This window comes from Podarcis raffonei, chromosome Z, assembly GCF_027172205.1.
Source record: "Podarcis raffonei isolate rPodRaf1 chromosome Z, rPodRaf1.pri, whole genome shotgun sequence".
Classification (NCBI taxonomy): domain Eukaryota; kingdom Metazoa; phylum Chordata; class Lepidosauria; order Squamata; family Lacertidae; genus Podarcis; species Podarcis raffonei.
In genome coordinates, this window is record NC_070621.1 from 26,067,433 (window position 1) to 26,083,828 (window position 16,396).

Sequence of the window (16,396 nt, forward strand, 5' to 3'; positions counted from 1 at the left end):
ACACATTTCCACATCAGTCTAGATTTTTAAAAAACTCTCATGAAAATTCAGCAGTACTCATTGTGCAAATTTCTCCCAACACAGAGACAATTTCCCCCTAATATATACACTCTTTTTTTGCTAAGCAATTCCCCCTAATACAATGCATTTTTGTATGTTATTTTCACTAAAATATAAATTTTTGCTGGAGTACAACAACATAAGGTGGGTCACAGTTTGTCCATCCCTGTCTTAAAGGTGCCACAAGACAGGAATCCGATGACTAAATGATGATGACAATGCTATACTTCTGGATTGACAAGGTGCACTTAGAAATTAACCATATCCTGTTTCAGAAGCCCAGGATAAAGTACAATGTATATTCCAGTGCTTTTCTAATCCGTTTCCACATTAGGGGACAACATAACTTTCTAAAAGTTTGAATCTAAGTAATTCACTTCTTGTTACAGCCTGATTTGAATGATGTACACATTCAGAAACTGTAGTCCTTATACTGGGCCAATGTTGGCCTTCTGAGGAATGGCACTTGTTAATGTAGTAGAGCATACAGAACAGGAATGAACAGTAGCAGGCCATGTGGTGGGGCTGCACCACTCGCTTGACCTCCCTTAGGCTGAGTCACTGCTGTATTTGGGGATGAGGAAGTGCACCACAACTGTGATATCAGTGTGGTGCAAACCTACGAGCAGAGCCAATCTAGCACTCCTACCAGCACATTGCACCACAATGACTACATCCTGGTTTGCAATGACATCCTGGCTGGGTGGGGGGAGTTCAGGTAAGCAGTGCATACCTACCATGCTGTCTGCTGCTGGGAATGGAGAACCTGGTGCCCTCCAGATGTTTTTGGACTCCACTTCCCATCAAGCCCAGTCAGCATGGCCAATGGCCAGAGGTTATGGGAGTTGTAGCCCAACAACACCTGGAGGCCACTGGTTCTCCATCTCTGGCATAGAAGGGGGAATGTGATGTTCTAGGAGATGCAGGGGAGCCCCAAATCAGGTCCATTCCTGCCCGCTCCCCTACTTTTGTAAAAACTAATTGCTAGCCAGGGCACTTTAGCTTCATGGAAGAGTCCAATTCTGTTCCATGTCTTATATTGCTGCCAGACATGAAGCCAAGGAGCCCAGAATAACGAGATGAAAGCCACGCTCATGAGTTCAAGTTGATCCTTATAGGAGTGCAATGAGTCTTTCAAATGTAACATTAGAAAGCCATAATGACATTAAGCCATAACATATTGGCTCAATGGAACAAACAAGGAGATGGTAAGGACTGTGCACCTCCTGCTTCCCTAATTTCATGAGTTCCCCTTGGCGGGAAACACAGAGCAGGATGTACTATGGGGCAATCTGAATGGGTGGGAATCGTGGAGGGAGTGTGAGCTAACTGAAATGCTGAGGCAATGGTAACAACGGCATCACACATTGTGCCACCTTTTGCCTTGAAATACATCAATGTATCCAGATAAGAGGAACAGGATGTTGCTTGAGGCCAGCCATGTAGTGAAGTCGTTTCTCTTTCAGAAATATGGGAGCCTGAACTGCAGGCTACAATGTTGTGTCTGCATACGCTGCAACTGTCCTCATAAACTAGGATTTGTCCAAGCCTTGAGGAAAATCTAAATTGCTGGGATTTCAAAAGCACAGTGCAGCAGGGCAAAACAAGGCTTTATTTCACCCGGGTCAAAAACCCAGTATGGCTGGCGTGCGCACACACAGGCTGGGAGTCTCAATGGTGCCCCTCTGGGCTAGCCCCCTCTGCCTCCACCATAGCTCTGCAGAGCAGGCACTATGCTTTGGCTGCTTGTGATTTTTCAGCCAAACTGAGCAGGTCTGAATGCACCTGATAAGCAGATGGTTCAGTCCTGCTGGGTGCAGGGGTCTGATTCATCAGCGCCTTCCTCACAGGGCATGGTTTTGGGGGAAATAGCCTCATGGGCCAACTTGGAACTCCCAGTGAGCCAAGGCTGGCCCGCAGGTCAGAGATTCCCTACCCCTAGCCTAAGGCAATATCAGCCATGGACCCTGCCAAGGCACTGAGGTCCCAGCTGAGTGCTCACTTTTGTCTTTTCTTGGGGTCTAACTTCCTCCTTCCCCACCCTTCCCCAACCTAGTATCCTCCATATGTTTTGGACCACTACAACTGTCATAATGGTTGTGCTGGCTAGGCCTGATGGGTATCATAGTGCAAAAGCTTCTAGAGGATGCCAGGTTGTGGAAGGTTGTGCTAGCAGTTAAACCTTATAAGGAAGAATGCATGTTCTTTGTAAGTACATGCATAGCAACACACACACACACACACACACACACGGCAGCATACAGCCTGTCATTTAACTCACTCCAGCTGCTAAGGCATATTTTGAATTCTTTTAAGGATATATTTAACGCAAAGAGGAAACACATTCTTGGCTTTTATATAAAGTGGGGGACAAGTCAATGCAGAATTAAACTGATGCAGCAGGTACAATGGAACTTTCACCAAGGTATAATAGGGAAGGGTGTGTGTGCCTAGGCAATGATCCTTGCTGTGGAGGTCAAGATGTTGACGAACATGCTCATGTTTTTATCTGGTGAGATGTTGAAGGATATAGGACTGCGTATCTAAGGCTGATTGAGGAACTTTCAATGTCAAGGTTGTGAATGTCCGTCAGTAATATGCTTTCATAACAACAAACAGGCTCTGGTTATCTTCCCTATTTCATGTGAAAGAATCCATGCATATTTCTCCAGCAGCTGTTTCTCCTCCTGCTCCTGCTCCTCCCCTCCTTCCTCACTTTCTTCTAATAATGTACTTGGGAAAGCTTTACAGATAGCAAAATAAAAAATAAAAAATTCCAGGTGATGATTAAGATTCAATTTCTGGGTTTTAGACTGCATTAGTGCTGCATTAAAGAGGTCCTTAAACTAAGGAGACCAGGACAGCCATTGGCATTCATTGTTGGTTACCTGTGAAAATCATTCCAGGGCAACAACTAGCTTGTTTCAATTAATGGTTAGAGGTGTGTTTATGGGAGAAGGGGAAACAATGATAATAATTATAACAAAGCAGGGTTAATTCACTTGAATTCATTGTTGGTACTTGTAAAACTCATTCCAGAGTAATCAATTTGTTTCAGTTAATGCTTAAATGTGTGTTTGTGGGGAGGGGAGGAGGAATAAACATTATTATAACTATCAATTCATTTGAATTCATTATTAGTGCTTGTTAAAAAAAATCAAATTCATTTCTATTAAGGTACATATATTTGTTTGCCTGCCCGCCCAGATGTGTCTCCCCTGCTGCTGAATGTAGTATATATATTGTTCTATATCTATCTATCTATCTATCTATCTATCTATCTATCTATCTATCATCTATCTATCATCTATCTATCATCTGTCATCTCTAATATATATTGTTCTACGCCACCCCAATCTCTGATGGCACAGCCATAAATAAATATATGGTTTATTTACACATATATATACAGCCTACAATGGAGGGGTTCATAGTATCAATACCCCAAGAGCTTCTCCCACAGCTGCAGCTATGGATTCAAACAGGCATCATCCATGGCTCTGACCACTCTCTCCAGCTTGCTGCCTCTACCAGACTGCAACCTTTTTCTTCCAAGTCACATCCCAGCCAACTCTAAACTCTGGCTTTTGTTCTTCTAACTAACTCTGAGCTAAGGGAAAGGCTATCTGGCCCAGAGCCTTTGCCTTTGTAATAACTTTCTTAATGGCTCACCACCTTCCTTTTGTCCTCCTGGCTCATCATCCCAGGTGATTTCCTGGTCAAGGAACTGGCCTGGCTTATATTTTAACATTTGCCTTGATTAAATTCTAACACCTACTGCAACACAGGAATTTAGGGTGTCTAGCACTCACAAGCTTATATATATATATATATATATATATATATATATATATATATATGCATGTATTTGCTGCTTGTATCCCCCACCCTGCTGATGAGTGTGTTCTATAAGTGCATGTGTGCAAATGTGCAAATGTGCAAATGTGCACCCGTGCATCCAAGCAGGCATGCACATTGGCATGTGGCCCTCATAGAGGTGGTGAACCCTCAATGTAGCTGTCAAGCTGGAAAGGATTAGCTTCCCCTAATATAGCCTTTGCCTGAGCCTGTTTCCATTTTCCTTATCTAGTTTTCTCTCTGCTTTTTATAGTGTTCTCCTCTGAAGTGATATTTTCCCCAATATTACTTTGATTATTTCCAGCTCTCCTGCCTTTTGCACCCCTACACTAGCTTGGAAGCAGTTGTGAAATCCTATTTCTGCTTGTTCCTCTGAAGAACTTTGGAGAGATTTATCTAGAGCTCACATGGAAACTATGATGTTGCAGTGGGAAATCTCTGCATCCCGCCCCCAGCCTCGCCACTGTAGAAAAGATCTGTTGACAGTTACCAGGCATGTGATGCTCATGGATCTTTCCTGCGTAATCCAAGTGGCTTTTCCATTCTGACGTAATGCTCTCCACATATGGAATCATTCCAGAGCACCCTCTTGAAGGAGGAAAACAAATACATTGTGTTGATATATCAGTTACCACCTCATTATACACACCCTTTCTATTATGATTGTTGCGTTTGAGCTGTCACTAGGTTTGACCTCTCATTCCAGGGTGGCTGTATATTTTCATAAAATGCATTCAGCTCCATATACAGATAGTTTCTCAGGTTAATAACTATTGCACCTTTAAAAGAGAGATGAGGGTTGGGGGGTTTCACTAAACAAGTTGTTTTACATACTAGAGAGTAGAAACTTTTTTCAGACTGAAGCCCACATTTTCCTGTGGGCAGCCTTCCAAAGGTGACAATCCAGTGGCCAATGGGTCCAGAGGCAAAAGTGGGTGCAGCAGTGGGTATGACTTCTACTCTCTTTTCATACAGTGGGCTACATTCCAGTCCTGTAGACCTCAGTGGTTTCTGCATTTACACACACCCATTTCAAACAAACAAGATGAATTTTCACAGTCTGAGGACACATTTCAGATAGGTAAAGGCACTTGAGGACAGCATGGATCAGGGTCCTAAAAGGGTGGCCTGGGGAGAAGGGTGTGGTCAGGAGACCACATTTCTTAGGGAGAGTCCCGAGGGCCAGAGGCATGCCCCCTGCCCCCGATTCCCCACCTTGGATTTAAAGGTTCAACTATTCATATTTATGCACATAGGGTCATCTCCAACATCTCCTACACAAAGTAGACCCACTGAAATAAATGGGTATAACTCTAACATAGTTGGCCACAACCAGTGCTTTTTTTCCCTAGAAAAAGAGGTGTCTGTACTCACCATGATCCTCTTCCTTTGCTTTTCTCTCTCACACACATTCTCACTCACCCACCCCACAATTAATTAAAGCCCCACTTTGTGTGCCCCTCCCCCTTCTTCAACCTATCCCCCCACCTTACCCCATCTGCTCTACCCAACATCCCTCCATCCCCCTTCTCCTCCTCCTTGTTTTCCTTCTATGGCTTGCCCCAGTCACAGTATGGAGGACGGTTGAGGCTGTTGCCTTCTTCTCCTTCTCTCTCTACCTCCCTCACTTCCCCCCGCCTGGCAGACATGGAAAGAGTGAGCAGCGATGAAAGGGAACCCCGGGTGCTCACAGTGCAGCGAGGTAGCAGCATGGCAGCTTGTCCAGGGGAGAGAGCACATTGCAGGGTAGCCAAGGGGGATCGGTGCAACCTGTTGACTGAGAGCGGCAACTAAAGCCCTGAACAAGGGCCTCATTTTCCCCATCACCTCCTGAGCCTCCTGCTTTTCACAATCCCCCTTTCAGCCAAGGTTGCTTGCTTGCTCTCCCCACCCTCCATTTGCCCTTATTTGAAAAAAGGGGGGGGTTGCTGGTACTGCATAATGTTGAGTACCTCCAGAAAAAAAGCACTGAGCCTAACACACACACACACACACACACACACACACACACACATTTTCTCCATTGCTTGTCCATATAACAAGATGCTTTGCCAGGCTTCATGAAAAGAAACCCTATCAACTTCCATGTTGATTCCTCCTTCTCCTTGCGAATGAATCCTTCAATCAAGGAGGAAGTTGTTACTCTTCAGAACTTGCCTTACACATACAGGCCAAATGGAGCTGACACTCTTGGGTTGTTTAGGGAAGTCTTTTGGCATTTAACAGCTTCTTTATGTAGCCTGAAAAGCCAGCTAATTACTGATTCATGGGGCTGAATGGGACACTTCCAATAACAAAGTACTATACCTTCAATGAAACATTGTCTTCTTGAATATAGCAGTACATATTTGCCGAAGCATGTTTTTCTTTTTTTCTTTTTTCATCCCATCCTGGGCGTCACCAGGGACCAGATTAAATTCTTTAATGGAATGGATTAAAAAGAGACACTTGTAATAATAACAATAATATAGCAAACGCAAACTTATTGCTGCCAATTCTGACATGCTGGCAACCAGTGCATAGCTAAGCCAAGGAGGCAGTTGCATTGACATTTCATAAAACACCCTCTTTAGACCTGGAAGATTGAAATAACTATATGCCCAGTTGCTAATAGCCCCCTTTTTGACAAGGTCCTTGACAAGTTGTTCAATTCTAGGCACCCTGGGATGAAGCAGATTATCTAGATCAGTGTTCTCCAACCGTGGGTCCCCAGAAGTGGAATTTGGTGGCACCTAGACTTAGTTGTGAACCTGGGCAGAGTCTAAGAGGTGACATGGGCAAAACCTAAGAGGTGACCCCTTCCAAATATATAGTGAACACTTAAGTAGTACAGTTGTTCAAATGCTTATCACTTAAAAGTATCTAACCTTGGTTCAGAAGGGGTCCCTGCTGTCACTCTTGCTTCTCTGCAATCACCTGTCTGGAACGCCAGTTAGAGAGAAAACATTTGAGGAAATCTAAGCACCACTTCTCCATATAATGAATTTTTTTTCTGATTGGATAAGCAGAGAGGTGAAGGGCAAAAGACTCTCATTCAGTGGAAAGGTATGACTTTGGGTGACAGAAAAAAGACTATGCCTTTGGGGGTTCGCAAAGGTTTTTCTTGGGGATTTCTCAGTTTCTTGTTTGTTTGTTTTTGTTTTCCAATCTCCAGTTCAGTTCTTCACATTCTGACATCAGGTTGCAATTTTTAAAAACCCTCATGAAAATCTATCAGCATTTGAATGAGAATTTTTCCTCACATGTGCCATTTCCCGTAATAAGCACATTTTTGCAAAGCAATTTCCCTCAGTTTTATGCACTTTTGTTTTTTATTTTCACTAATATATGCATTTTTATGCACATACATATGAGCACACATGAATTGGCTGGTGGACTGCATTGCAAAAATTAGTGAAGTGTGAATTCCGAAGGATTGGCTGTGTTTTGGTTCACATATTGTTTTGAAAACTGTGAGGTTTGCCTTTAAATGCCATTTGCCTCCTACCCCCAGCTCACACATACAAACTAGTCTTCCCTTCTCATATCCAGGGTTACAAGGATCCTCTTCCATGTTAACCAGGCGGTGGAAGCCAACAACCATTTCTGTGGTTTCAATGCCACCTTGTCCCATTGCTGCAATCACTTGAAAAGGTGACAATCCTTTGATGTGCTTCCAACTGATTTTCTAGTTTAAGCTTAAAGCCTTGACGCCCTGATGCCATCATTTAATGGGCCTTTTTCTTTTTTTGCATGACAGGATGTGAAAGATGTTTTGTCACTGAGGAGCACCAGAACATTTGAATAGAGCAATTCAACAGTCTTGAACATTGTCCTAAATACAACCCGCAGTGATTCAGCAATGTGAGAAGAAAGACTGGTTTCACATATTTCTTTTCCCCCTTCAGGGCTCTGCTTTTCAACCCTAGGTTGAAGTCTGATTTTGAAATGAAAGTGAGGGCTGGGAATGAAGCTGGGGTGGTGGTGGAAAACACAGCATTAAGAACATAAGAAGAGCCCTGCACGATCAGGCCAAGGGTCCATTTAAACCAGTATCCTGTTCTCAAAGGAGCAACCATATGCCCAGGGGACACCTGCAAGCAGGACCTGAGTGCAGCATCACTCTCCCTACTTGTGAATCCCGGCAATTGGTAATGGGTCCAGATTTCAGTGGTCTTTGGGCCAAGACACTCTCCATTCCTCTAAGAAAAAAAGAATGCGAGACAAACCTGTTGGGTCAGGCCAATGGCCCATCTAGTCCAACATCCAGTTCTCACATTGGCCAACCAGATGCCTCTGGGAAGCTGGCAAACTGGGCGCGAATGCAACAGCACTCTGTTCACCTGCAATTCTCAGCAGATGGTATTGCATAATGCACCAGCAGCCTTCTCCTTCATGAATTTGTCTAATCTTCTTTTAATGCCATCCAAGATGGAGGTCATCACTGCCTCCTGGAATGGAAGTCCTTTCTTTTATCTGTCCTGAATCTTCCAGGATTCAGTTTCATAGGATGCCCATGTGTTCTAGTGTCATGAGAAATGGGGGGCGGGCAAGCGGGGACGACGACTTTTCCCTACCCACTTGCTCCATATAAACTTTGATTATGGCTCCTCTTACTCATCTTTTCTCACCTCCTCCTCTTCCTCATTTCTGCCACTGCCACATTCATGCACTCTCTTCTCCTGAGCAGAGCCTGTGTCTTCTGCTTGCTTCAGTTACTGTGCATTCACTTAGAGTGGGATGGTGAACTCTCTGAGACATCAAGGAGGAGGTAGAGTAGCAGCAGAGCCAACAGCCCCCACTAAGAGGCCCCTTTTTCATTGTGCCTTTGTGCCCATGATGGTGTCAGGCAGGCTTGCCAACTTGAATAAAATATTGCGGGAGGCAATGCCCATTAGCTTTTGGGGGCAGCCACCTCAAATAGTTTATTGGGGGGCAAAGGGACCTCTGTCCCTACAAGTTGGCTCTTACGGTATCAGGGTAGTTATACACGGTCCTGCTTTCAATATGGCTTCCACCTGCACAACTTTCTTTTTTTTATATATAATATTTTTATTAAACAATTTTTATATTAATACAAACAAAACATACATAAACAAACAACAGACAATAACAGAACAAAAAACAGGTACCATTTCATATCCTAATTTCTTTAACCTTTCTTCTTCGACTTCCTCTTGCCTCCCGTTTCTGTATTCCAAATTCTTATAATTATTCAGCGAATCTTCCCTTATTTTACTATAAATTTATGTTAATCATCCTTATTCTCTTTGTCTTAACCATTACTAATAGTAACCATTTATTTCAATCCAACATCATTTTAACTGTCATTAATTTTGTAGTATTTCTTTAAATAGTCCTTGAACTTTTTCCATTCTTCTTCCGCCGCTTCTCTTCCCTGGTTTCGGATTCTGCTCGTCATTTCTGCCAAGCCCATGTAGTCCATCACCTTCATCTGCCATTCTTCCAGTGTGGGTAGATCCTGTGTCTTCCAGTACTTTGCAATGAGTATTCTGGCTGCTGTTGTAGCATACATAAAAAAAGTTGTATCTGTCTTTAACACCCCCTGGCCGACAATACCCAAGAGAAAGGCCTCTGGTTTCTTGGGGAAAGTATATTTAAATACCTTTTTCAGTTCATTATAAATCATTTCCCAGAATGCCTTAATCTTCGGGCACGTCCACCAGAGGTGAAAGAATGTACCTTCCTTTTCTTTACATTTCCAACATTTATTGTCAGGCAAGTGGTAGATCTTTGCAAGCTTGACTGGGGTTATGTACCACCTATAAATCATTTTCATTATATTTTCTCTTAAGGCATTACACGCCGTAAACTTCAACCCGGTGGTCCACAACTTTTCCCAATCAGCAAACATGATGTTATGACCAATGTCCTGAGCCCATTTAATCATACTTGATTTTACCATTTCATCTTGTGTATTCCATTTCAGCAGCAGATCATACATTTTTGACAAATTCTTAGTACTGGATTCTAACAGTTCAGTCTCTAATTTTGATTTTTCCACCTGGAAGCCTATTTTACTGTCTAATTTAAACACTTCATTTATTTGATGATAATGTAACCAATCTCTCACCTTCCCTTTTAGTTTTTCAAAACTCTGCAATCTCAATTTGTCCCCTTCCTTTTCCAAAATTTCCCAATATCTTGGCCATTTCGACTCCATATTTAGCTTTTTAACTGCCTTAGCTTCCATTGGTGATAGCCACCTTGGAGTCTTATTTTCCAGCAAGTCCTTATATCTAACCCAGACATTTAATAGTGCTTTCCTGACAATATGATTTTTGAAACTTTTGTGCGCTTTAACCTTGTCATACCACAAATATGCATGCCACCCAAAAATATTGTTAAATCCTTCCAAATCCAAAATGTCTGTGTTTTCAAGAAGCAGCCATTCTTTTAGCCAGCAGAAAGCTGCCGCTTCATAGTACAATTTAAAGTCTGGCAGGGCAAACCCCCCTCTTTCCTTTGAATCCGTTAATATCTTAAATTTTATTCTGGGCTTCTTGCCCTGCCAGACAAATTTAGATATATCTTTCTGCCACTTCTTGAAACAGTCCATTTTATCCATTATTTGTAATGCTTGAAACAGAAACAACATTCTTGGCAATACATTCATTTTTATAACTGCAATTCGACCTAACAAGGAAAGCTTCAGGTTTGACCAAATCTCCAGATCTTTTTTCACTTCTGTCCAAGTTTTTTCATAATTGTCTTTAAATAGGTTCACATTCTTAGCTGTCATATTCACACCCAGATATTTCACTTTTTTAACCACAGTCAACCCCGTCTCATTCTGAAACCTTTCTTTTTCAATCTGTGTTAAATTTTTCTCCAATACCTTAGTCTTTGACCACCTGCACAACTTTCAGGGTGGACATGTACCTTCATTTCCAATCAGTGCATCTCCTGTAACTTTCTGTTGAAATTCTGCAACTTTTCATACCACAAATGTAATGGTGGCAGGGAAGGGGGTTGTATTGCTTTTATTGTATCTAACTGGCACAAGCTGGGCACAAGGGAAGACAGAAAGTTCGCAGTCAGAGTGAGGTATAATGGCATTCTAATGCTCATGGATGCTTCCCATAGAATCATCTAGGGCAACCCCCTGCAATGCAGGAATCTCACCTAAAGCATCCTTGATAGATGGCCATCCAAGTTCTGCTTTAAAAGCCTCCAATGAACACCCACCTGCTGATGGTGTTCATTCCATGGTCAGCCATGACTGAGTACACCTGTATGCATCATGGGAGAGTTATCAATATTTTTATCTCTGTCAATTGTCATGTGGCTGCCTCTGGCAGAAATGAGAAGCAGGGCTCATTCCATCACCTTTGCCAAAAGCCCAGCTCCATCAAGTACCTCCGGAACTATGCAAACTGGTCGTTATTAGAACAACTGTTTAATTATTGGTGCCTAAATTTGCTTTCCACCCCCCCTGCTCTTCCCTCCCTGTCCCTTTTCCCTTGTGTGTCAAGTTTTTTGTTTTTAAATCTAAGCCTGCATGTAGAGAATGTCATGTTTTAATCAATTGCTTATAAGCCACTCTGGGAGCCTTTTTTGGCTGAAGGGGAGGATAGAAATGTCATAAATAAATAAGCAAATAAATAAATGGTAATAATAATTTATTTATACCCCGCCCATCTGGGCAGCTCCAACAGAAAATTAAAAGCGCAATAAAACGTCAAACATAAAAAACTTCCCTAAACAGATGTCTTCTAAAAGTCAGATAGTTGTTTATTTCCTTGATACCTGGTGGGAGGGCGTTCCACAGGGCAGCTGCCACTACTGAGAAGGCCCTCTGCCTGGTTCCCTGTAACTTTACTTCTCGCAGTGAGGGAACTGCCAGAAGACCCTCGGCACTGGACCTCAGTGTCCGGGCAGAATGATGAGGGTGGAGACGTTCCATCAGGTATACTGGGCTGAGGCCGTTTAGGGCTTTAAAGGTCAGCACCAACACTTTGAATTGTGCCTGGAAACATACTGGGAGCTATTGTAGGTCTTTCAAGACCGGTGTTATATAGCCTCGGCGGCCACTCCCATTCACCAATCTAGCTGCCACATTCTGGACTAGTCAAAGTTTCCGGGTCATCTTCAAAGGTAGTCCCATGTAGAGCGCATTGCAGTAGTCCAAGGGGGAGATAACCAGAGCATGCACCACTCTGGTGAGACAGTCTGCGGGCAGGTAGGGCATCAGCCGGCATACTAGGTTGAGCTGGTAGACAGCTGCCCTGGACACAGAATTGACCTGTGCCTCCATGGACAGCTGTGAATCCAAAATGACTGTGCACCTGGTCCTTCAGAGGCACAGTTACCCCATTCAGGACCAGGGAGTCCTCCACACCCACACCCTGTCCCCCACAAACAATACTTCTGTCTTGTCAGGATCCAAACTTGATTGTGCCTCTGTTTCTGCAAGGGTCTCAGGAAGGCATACTTGGAAATCTCCACCTGCTGCTTTTTATCAACACAACAAACCTGTGGTTTTAAAATAAATCTTAAGTTGATTAGTAAAAATAATTAAATACATTTAAAGATTATTTTAAAAATAGTAGTTAAAAGAATTTATTTATTTATTTCAAACATTCATAGCCCACTCTTCATCAAGTGCTATCAGTGCCAGAGGGGGGAACAAAGTAATAAAAATAAACAGAGAAAAACAATATACAAATATATAAACAGGACCAATAAAGAACTAAACAATTCTATCATAAGGTAAGCAAACAAAATTAAAACATGCCAATGTCTACGTGCCGAAAAGAGTACCAGCGAAAGTGTCTATAGATGGGAATCCCAAAGTCTAGTTGCTGGCACACTTTAGAATGTCCTTTGATGACTTCGGAGTATCCTTAGGCGGTGCTACTGAAATGGGAACGTGCTTTTCTTTCTTTTAAGGCACATTTCCAGTGGAATAAGAAGCACTAAGCAAACCCTATAAAATGTTGCTTATCTCTCTTGCTCATGGTACCTTTCATCCAGAGAGCCAAAAGGAGACAATAAATATTGCCTCAGCGGTTCCATCCCAGCTGTTGCATTCCAAACACACCAAGTACTCTGCTCTCTTCTGCCCCCGAAGGAAGTTCTTGCCAAACAGGTTTTAGGTGCATGGCCTTTTCGGCAGGCTTCATCAGTCACGTATAGACCCAGGTACTTTTCCACACTGGTCAACCTCCATTGACCTAGGAGGCTCAAGGCAGAAGAACCACAAAGTGCAGAAACCAGTGCAGTGTAGTGGTTAGAGCAGTGATTCCCAAACTTTTTCAAGCCAATACCCCCCTTGGTTCCATAAAGTTATCCCCCGTGCCCCCTACCCTATAAAAAGCATTATTCAGCATAGCAGTTTGCATGACCCACTAACAACACTATAAAACTCAAAACACTAACCATTATTTGCACATTTATTCAAAATCCAATTAAAACTGTTAAACTGATTTTTGGTGACAGTGGTGCATGTGGTCATCACCACATTTTGGAAAGAGCTTAAAGGAGTCACCCCAACATCCTAGTATAAGAGAGTGTAGTGAGCAACCCTTACTGAGAAATTAGGCAAACACTGAAGCTAACAAGAGTAATGAAACACAAGGAGACAGAAGATGGAGAATTGTGAGACTTTATTACTCTCACAAATACATTGGAAAACAAAATACTAGCCCCAAAGGTTTATGCCAGTATGTAGACAGTATAGCAAAAGGTTCTTTTTATTTAATTTTTGTTATATTTTACAATCCACTACTACTATAAGGGAATAGCTGATGTTATACTACAAATCAGGGTGTCCCTGGGAAGAAAGTTGGTAGAGTTTGTTAGGATTTTTTGGTGTACTTATTTTGCTGTACTGTATGGGATGTACTGTACTGTACTGTACTGTACAGTACTGTATGGGATGGAATGCTGTACTGTATGGGATGGAATGCCTGACAAACAACAAGAATATTAAATAAAAAATAATTTGACGAGCATTGGATGAAGACTTGGGAAACCAGGATTCAAATCTCAATGGATCCCATTGAGTGACCTTAGGTCAGCCATTATCTGCCTAACCTTCTATGCAAGGATGCTGTGAGGATAAAGAGCACAGATAAACGAAAGTCCTTCATCATGCAGCACATAGTTAAACCCGCAGAAAGTAGTGATGGCCACCAACCTAGATGGTTTTAACAGAGGATTAGACAAATTCATGGAGGATAATCAGGCTCTCAATGGCGACAGGCTCATCAACCTCCACAGCTGAAGGCAGTAATGCTTCTTAATACCATTTGCTGGGAACCGCAGAAGGGGAGGGTTCTCTTGTGCTTGGGTGATGCTCCCAGGCTTCCCATAGGCATCTGGGTCAGCCACTGTGAGAGCAGGATGCTGGACTAGATGGGCCATTGACATGACACAGCAGGCTCTGCTTATGTTCTTAGGAGGGGGGAGAGACATGTCCACACCATCTTGAGTTCCTGGGAGGAAAGCTTGGATACCAGCATAGCAATCTACAATATATTTTGGACACCTGTTTGTTTGCTATGCATTTGGACACCTTTTAAGATACCACAGCCAAATTTAGCAAGGTGGTTCCTGAGATCGAGGAGCAGGTTTTCCTCTATGTTTGGATGCAGCCGACACCATTTTGAATGAAGATGGCAGACTGAGTCTTTAAAAAATAAATAAATGTCCTGGTTTTAACCACTGGCTGATTGTACTGACTTTTTGGCTTCTGAGAATTCCAGAGCAATGCTGGGAACAAAACTGCTCATAACTAATTAGAAGAAGCAAGGCGAGGGTGTAGGTAGGTCATTTGGAGCTTTAACCCATTCCTTTCCTACTGAGGCTTTAAATCCCCCTCCTTCCAGATGCAGTTTTCTCAAGGGGGGAAATTCCAATTTCAGTGGTGGTGTGAGAGGGATTTCCCCACCACCGCCCATGATTTCTGCAAGAGAGGAAATGGTTAAAGACGCTCATCCAGGTGCTTTGCTTCTCAACCAGGACTGGAAGGGGCTGTGGCAGCAATTGTCTTAAACTATACACAGGTTTCATCCATACTCACCTTTGTTCCACATTTCTAGGCACAGGTCTGCGCTTTCTGGGTCTGTGAGGTGGGTTTGTGTGTGTGTGTGTGTGTGTGTTTGCCCCACCACTTCCACCATGAAAACACACTCATTACTGGCAGTCCACGGAAAACGAGAATTGCTGTTTGCTCCATTTACAAAAGGTTATACAGAATCATACAATTAAGTATGGACAAGTCCTTTGTTAAATATTTTAACACAGTTAATGTAATGCACAATTTGGTCTGGAGCTCCTTTGGATTTAATATAGTTCCATGGCAGGACTGGACAAAGGACCATCCAGCACTATTGACCTTTTGCACCGAAAATCCAAGTAGGCCAGGAGCAGTAGTGGATCACCTCTTTCAAGTTAAGCGAGCTGTGTGTGCATTGCCTGAGATCTTTAAACTTCAGAGCTGGCACTGTTCATGGAGAAACTACTTGGGACTAACTGTGGCCAAGTGAAGAACTGGATAACTGAAGAGTGGGGAAGAACTGTAACTCAGAGGTAGAGTTTCTGCCTTGCATGTAGAAGGTTCCAAGTTCAATCCTAAGCATCAGGAGGTAAGGCTGGGAGAAGCACCTGCCAGAAACCCTGGAAAGCCTCTTCCAGCCAGTGTAGTAGACAATACCGAGCTAGATGGACCAATGGTCTGACTCAATGTAAGGCATCTTCCTATGTTCCTATATTCTTGGAAGTTATGATGGATCCACGTAAGGTGGAGAAATGCACACTCTCCATTTCGGGAAGGGCCATAGCCTGCACTGCATGCAGAAGATCCCATGAGCTGGGAGAGACACTTGTCTGAATTACTGGAAAGCCTCTGCCAGTCAGTGTAGCAGGCAACACTGAGCTACTTGGACCAGTGGTAAAAAGTAGCTTCCTACATTCCTAAATTAGTCTTCAGTTGGATTGAAATGGAGTCCAGTTCAGATCTACAGTATCTTTATTCCTTCCTTGGTTGCTATTTCATATCTAAAACAAATTTTGATTAGACTATATTACAGATCTGCAGCGTGCTCTCCATGAATACCCTCTCCTCTGCCATCCTCGTCTTCCTTAAGGAGCTCACACCAACCTTTCAAAAATTCAGTGTTGCTATTTCAAACAGTATCATTCCTCACTGACCAAAAAGGACCCTCAGACTTTACACAGGAAATCGTTAAAATTCCTCATATTCCCAAAGCAAATCTGTTAGACCTCCATTCCAATTAGATTTTAAGGAATCTTAAAAATAAATAAATTGCATAATGCAAGGCAAAGTTTAAGAAACCACAGACTTGAATTCTCTGGCAACAGACCACCCAGGACATGATAAGAAAGCGATGTGAACTGTGTCCAAATGGGGTTCTGTTTTTGCCGCAGCTGCAGAGTGCTCCCAAGTCTGATCAGAGCACTGGCAGAGAGGTTAATGCTTTCCCTGTCCGCCATTTTCTTGCAAAAAATACTT